This window comes from Petaurus breviceps, unplaced genomic scaffold (genome assembly GCF_028583685.1).
Source record: "Petaurus breviceps papuanus isolate PSGF00001 unplaced genomic scaffold, PetGlider_PUasm1.0 90417, whole genome shotgun sequence".
Taxonomy (NCBI): Eukaryota; Metazoa; Chordata; class Mammalia; order Diprotodontia; family Petauridae; genus Petaurus; species Petaurus breviceps.
The window spans coordinates 2,754,515-2,760,611 of NW_027187245.1; positions in this window are offsets into that span (position 1 = coordinate 2,754,515).

Consider the following 6,097-nt stretch of genomic DNA (forward strand, 5'->3'; position numbering starts at 1 on the left):
CGCTAGGAATGGCCGCACTGTGAGTATTACTCATCTGTTAAAGTTCCTTCCCCTTGTTATATAGTCCACTTTTCTCGTCAGAGATACTGAGACGGGACAGATTTCCACGATGATAATGGAAGATCTTGTAATACTCCAGCCAGTCAGAAAACATAAATGTCCATGTTAATCAGTATCACATTCCTCAAAGTATGATCAGTCTTCTTCATCTAGTATTTATATTCTCTTTTCTAATGTTCCTAATTTATACTTATAAAAATATTCGGAAAGCTCATAATACGGTCCTTCTATCAATTTAGGTAGTTTTGGACCCATTTTATTGGCAGTTTGCTAGCCATTGTTAATAAATTGATCAGACTCAGAACTCTTTGCCTACATTTCTCTTCTTCATAGATTTCAATTGCAACCATAAGTAAAACCACAGTTAGGATATGGTTAAGTGTCTAGGGAAGGTCAAAAAGAATGATAAGGGTGATAGAAGCAATCCTACCAGTTGAGGGGCTTAGAAACATTTTCCAGAAGGAATCACATCTGATAGGAACCTTGAAGTAAGAGAATAAAAAGTACCAACAGTCAGATTTATGTAAAGGAGGAAAGATATCATTCTAGACAAAGGGGTGTAGTCTGTAAATGCACGGAGATAGAAAAAAGCAGAGAGAGGATCAAGGAATGGTGAGGAGACCATTATGGCTGAATCAAAGAATTTGTGATGAGGAGGCATATAAAATGAAGCTGGGAAGCTGGGCTGTAGCCAGGATAAACAAATTGCAGGAGACATATTTAGAATACATAAGAGAGCAAAGTGTTTCAAACATCATCATGCATTATAGAAAATCCCATGATATTCTCATTACAAAACAAGGCTTTTCAATTCATTAAATGACATCCCCTCAGGATTTCTAGCGATATTTTATTGATAGTTTTATTTCTACTATATGCCTGGCAGTTCAAAGGATATATATGTGTGTGTGTGTATGTATGTATGTATGTATATGTTATAAGCTCCTTGAGGGCAAGGATTATCTTATTTTTATATTTGTATTCCTCTCATCGGTTACAGTGTCTGCAACTGAGTAAGAACCTATTTGGTGTTTGTTGAATTGTTTGGGACTGAAAATCAGACCACCAGGTTATGGTAACAAATATTCTGTAATTCAGCTTTTCATAATTTAGAATGGGTTTTCCTTATTGATTAAAATAGTGAAGTTTGACACATATTTGAAAGACCCTAAGACTTCTGACCATTTTTAAAAGGAGATGTGTGTTTGTCAGTGTGTTTTAATTTTTAGTCCTGATGCAAAAGCTAACAACTATAGTATGTCTATCTAGGAAATTTTCTAGGGCAGGTAGGCTATGTATGTGTCTTTATTCTATATCACATGGCATAGACTCTGTGCTACAATCATGATAGCAGACTGTAGCAGCTAGTCACCCCAGCTGCTGTGCCTTATTCTTGATCTTTTTCAGAAGAAGGAATAAAGATAGTTTGGAGAAGGGTTGGGATTTACAGGCTCCTCATATATATGGTTAACATATTAATATTGCATTCATTTTTAATCCTAGAAGGGGAAAACACCTATTTTCAGGAATACTAAATTTATTTGTCAATATCAGTGAGGTCAAGGAAACTGTGGAAAGACCACTGACTCAAGAGGCAGAGGACTCAGGTTCCAGTTCTGCCTCTGCCAAGAATTACCTGTGTGACTTTGGACAAATCCCTTAGCTTATCTCAACTTCTGTTTCTTCATCTGTAAAATGAGGCCAGTGGACTAAATAGGCCCCAAGGAGGCCTCTTGCTTTAAAGCTTTGATTCTGTGAGGCTCATCTTGGCCATGTGGTTTCATAGCTACAGTGAGGCTCATTAAACAAGAGGTCTCTGATGAACCTGGGGAAATCAGCTGAGGATTTGTGCAAGAGAAGAGAGATGGGGAACTTTGGAGTTGATTTGGCAAGAACAGAGGATTTGATTACCTTGAGGAAACTTGGGTGGAGAATTTTACCTCTAGTTGTAGTCTAGAATAGTGGTTCTTAAACCTTTTGGTCTTAGGGCTCCTCTATGCTTTTAAAAATTATTGAGGAACCTTCAAAGAACTTTTGATTATGCGGATCATCGATGTTCATTTTTACCATGTTAGAAATGAAAACTGCGGAGTATTGTTATGACTATAATCTTGACCTCAACATCCCCTTAAAAGGTCTGGTACACCTGAGAATCCCTAGACCACACCTTGTGAACTGCTGACCAAGAGCACATGATATTCCTTTCTTCCGTGCTGCTTTTGTGTCTTTGAATTGATTTATTGAAATTTTACTTTGCAAACATAAAAAGGAAAGTTTGTAAATTGTCAATAAGCAAATGAGGGTTAAATAGTTTAGTAATTAGCCAAATTATGTGTAATTTGTATAACAAATCATGTTCCATAATTTGCAATGTAGCTAAATGAAAACCCTAATGTGGTGACTTCCCTATAGATGTGTTTGCAATGCCTGAGTATGTCTAAGAAAGGAGAAAAATCATAGCATTCACTATTACACGATGTAACCTTTTTCTGAAGATTAAGCCCGCTAATGTGTTTCAGCAAAGACATCGCACTGCCATAATTTGGATACTGTCCTAATGCAATCTGCCATTAGAAACTTTATTGGGATAAAGTCATTATTGCTAGTTGGTACTATATGAAGGACTATTAAGAATGAATGACCACATAGGCTATGAAGCCATCTAATAAATATAAAATTTCCGATTATATTTTTCCCTACTGACAAAAATGGGTATTTTCTTGATGACTCACAACAGGATTAATGGATGTAGGGGAAAGACCATTAATGTGCAATAAAGTGTAAAGCAAAAACATTAACTGCATATAAATAGCAGAACTCCTCTTTGGTTGCAATACTTTCAGCCTTTAAAGAGCTACAACATTGGAAATGTACACCCTCATAAGGCTCTAAGGTATGAGCTCCTAGGGCCAGGGGGAGTTTGGGCTCCATTTCTAAAGACTGTTTATGTAGCACCATGCTCAGGCATGCTTAAGCTCATACTAAAGATCAATAAAAAGATGATTATACTTCATTTCTGTTCAAGAAATGGAATTAGAAGAGTAACATGGACAAGTTCCAAAGATGCCATCAAATCAACTCAAACCCAAGGGTGGTAGACAGATATGGGCACATGGTACTCTGGTCAGGAGAGTCTTTGGAGAGTAGCCTTGAGTCAAGTCAGTCACTTTGGGAATAAATGCCTCCAGGATTCTGTATCTCCAGGCAGGAGGCCTCAGAGTCTAGGCACAGCCAAGGGGTGCCCACTGTTCAGATGAGTTTGTAATAGTTTCAGTATGGACTATTTGTGCCCAACCTATCCTTCTGAGCTCTTTTTGGTCTGATCAGCCAGTCAGACACACTGTATACTTAACTCCAACATAGTGATGTCATTTTGTCCTCTTTAAGAACAAAGGTTGACAACCAACCAATGGTCTCATGTAGTCCTCTCCCCTTCAGAAACATTTTTGCTCACATCTATTTGAACTAATATTAAAAAAAAAACTTTTCCTTCACAAAGATCAGCCAGTGTAATATTAGAATTGATCAATGCATCTATGATATGCCTGACTGGATATGGGGAAGACAGAGATCCTAGTATAGAGTGACCCATTCATATGAAAAAGACCTTTCTAAAAATCCCATTATGCCTGATGGGGATCAGTGACAAGAATTAAGGTTCCATATATGACTAACATATTAATTGTAGCACTTTGTGTAATAGCAAAGACCCAGTACCATATCAGGTATACTTTGATTGGGGAGAAGCTACAGCAATCATGGGGTTTGACTGTAAAGGAATGTTTGCATATTCCTTTGCAGGAGGAACATGAGGAATTTGGAGAAATATGGGGAGATTCAGGATCATGAGTCTAGAAGTGGAAGGGACCTCAAATTTTATCCAGTCAAACCCCCTCATCTTGTAGATGAGGAGACTGAAGCCTAATGAACTCTCTCTCCCAGGATCACACAGCTAGTATAGGTCTGAGGTGGGGATTAAATGCTAATCTTTTTTGATTACAAGTCTAAGATCCTATCCATTATACCCAAATTATATTACTGCTTTACATGCAAACTAAGGGAAGAAGATAAGGAAAAGAGAGAATGGCCATAGGAGTATAAATGAAAAGCAGCCCCAAGTGAAGCTGTGTGCTTTGTAATTGTCTTGAGCAATCTTAGTTTGGGGAGGGGGTGACCTATGGATAGAGAACGTTGCATACACTGTCAAAGGCAGCAATGTCGGTTTTATTTGGCTATTTTATTTTGTTCTAAGTATAGACTTATGGTGGAGATATAGAGGAGGGAGTGAATTTCCAGGAGCAATGATGATATAAAAGGAAAAGACATTCTTCAAATTTATGTAAGAAATTAAGATACCCATTTAGATAACTCAGGCCACCACTTTTCAAAACGTCCTTGTTTCAGATTGATCACTTAAATGATCCCCAAATCACTGGCTAATTTTCCATCTTGCTGCTAGCTTTGGCCAGAAATACGTGCTAAGAAATAAAAGAGACATTTTGCATCCCCAACTTTAGGCTGTGGGATTAAGGTCAAGCCAAGAAAAGACCAGACAGAGCACCTGGCCTCCTTAATACAAATTCCTATTTCAAGCAACACTCAGCAGCGGCTCCCCATCCAAGCAAGCACATTCTGACTCCCTTTTGGAATTCTCTCCTTCAGGCAATTAAAAACTGCTTAGCATGGCCACAGTGGGGAAAATAATATAATAAATCCCGGGGCCTCCCAGGGAATAGGCAATTTAGAAGGGAGATAAAAATGGGCTTGCTCATTCAGAACAACAGCCACAGAAGAAATCCCAAGTGTTCTTGAGATCTTGGCATCTCTAGTGAAAGCACAGTCATGCAGGTGACCTCTGGGAGATGAAAACTCAATAAATGTCTTTTTGTCTCTGCATCCCAGTGATTTTCTGATGAACTCTTATGACACTTAGTTTATATTTCTTAATATTTCTATTTAAATATTTCTGTATTAAGCAATTGAATTGACTTTTTAAGGTAATTTTCCCCCTTTTCATCTATCTTTAAGGATAAATTGTCTGAGGAGTCAGGCAGATTCAGTCATTGAGCTAACCCCTTTTTTCATAGAGTCTTTCCTTTAATCTGTTTTTAAGGATGAAGTGTTTGGGGAGTCAGCCAGAGTCACTTGTTAATATAGACCCAAACCCCTGATTCTACATCTTTCTAATGGAGGTCTTTGGTGGTCCAAGCTCCTATGACAACTTTGATCTCCAGTACAGAAGAAAAAGATTCTTTTAAATTCTTCCTTTGTAGTTGCTGAATGCAAACAAAGCAAATTCCCCTTTTAACACATACAGTTCCACTTTTACAGAAAGACCATTGTTCAGAAATGAAAGTGATAATGGCTTAAATTTGGCCCTCATGGGTTCAAAGTTGCCAGAAACAAGCATGACAAACACCCTTTAAGGAAGGCAAGGAAGAAGAGGGCAGGTATCTTGCCAAAGTATCTGCCCCACCCTTGGTCTGCTTCCATGAATTGGTTCAATCCACCTCCTCATCCAGCCAGCTGTCTAGAACCTGCTTCCATACTGTTGCCAAATTTCCACTTATCCAGAATGACCCAAACAGGAGCCACCATCCATAATGTGGAATTTTTCTGTAGGAAAGTATCACAGATTTTTAAATATAGCTTTATTGTTGCCTTTATTTTTATAACAATCATTTCTGCTTCCTTTTCCCCTCTACTCCATTGAAACCTTCCTTGTAAATCTATGCACAACAGTCAGAAAACATTTAAGCAAAACTACTTTGAGAGGAATTATGTCTGATGTTATATGCTTCCTTCCATATCTATTGCTTGTATCTTTTTGAGAGGAAAGGGTTAGTTAGGGTCATTATTGGAATACAGATTGTCCCTTTTAGTTCAACAGAACTTGGCTATTTCTCTCCCACTCCCCATATTGTTATTATATATTATAATCATTTGACTATGAGATCAATTAATTTTTTTAATCCTTTCATCTCTGTGGAAAGGAAGACCTCTTAAAGAGGTTTAGGAGTCAGTGAACAAGCAGGAA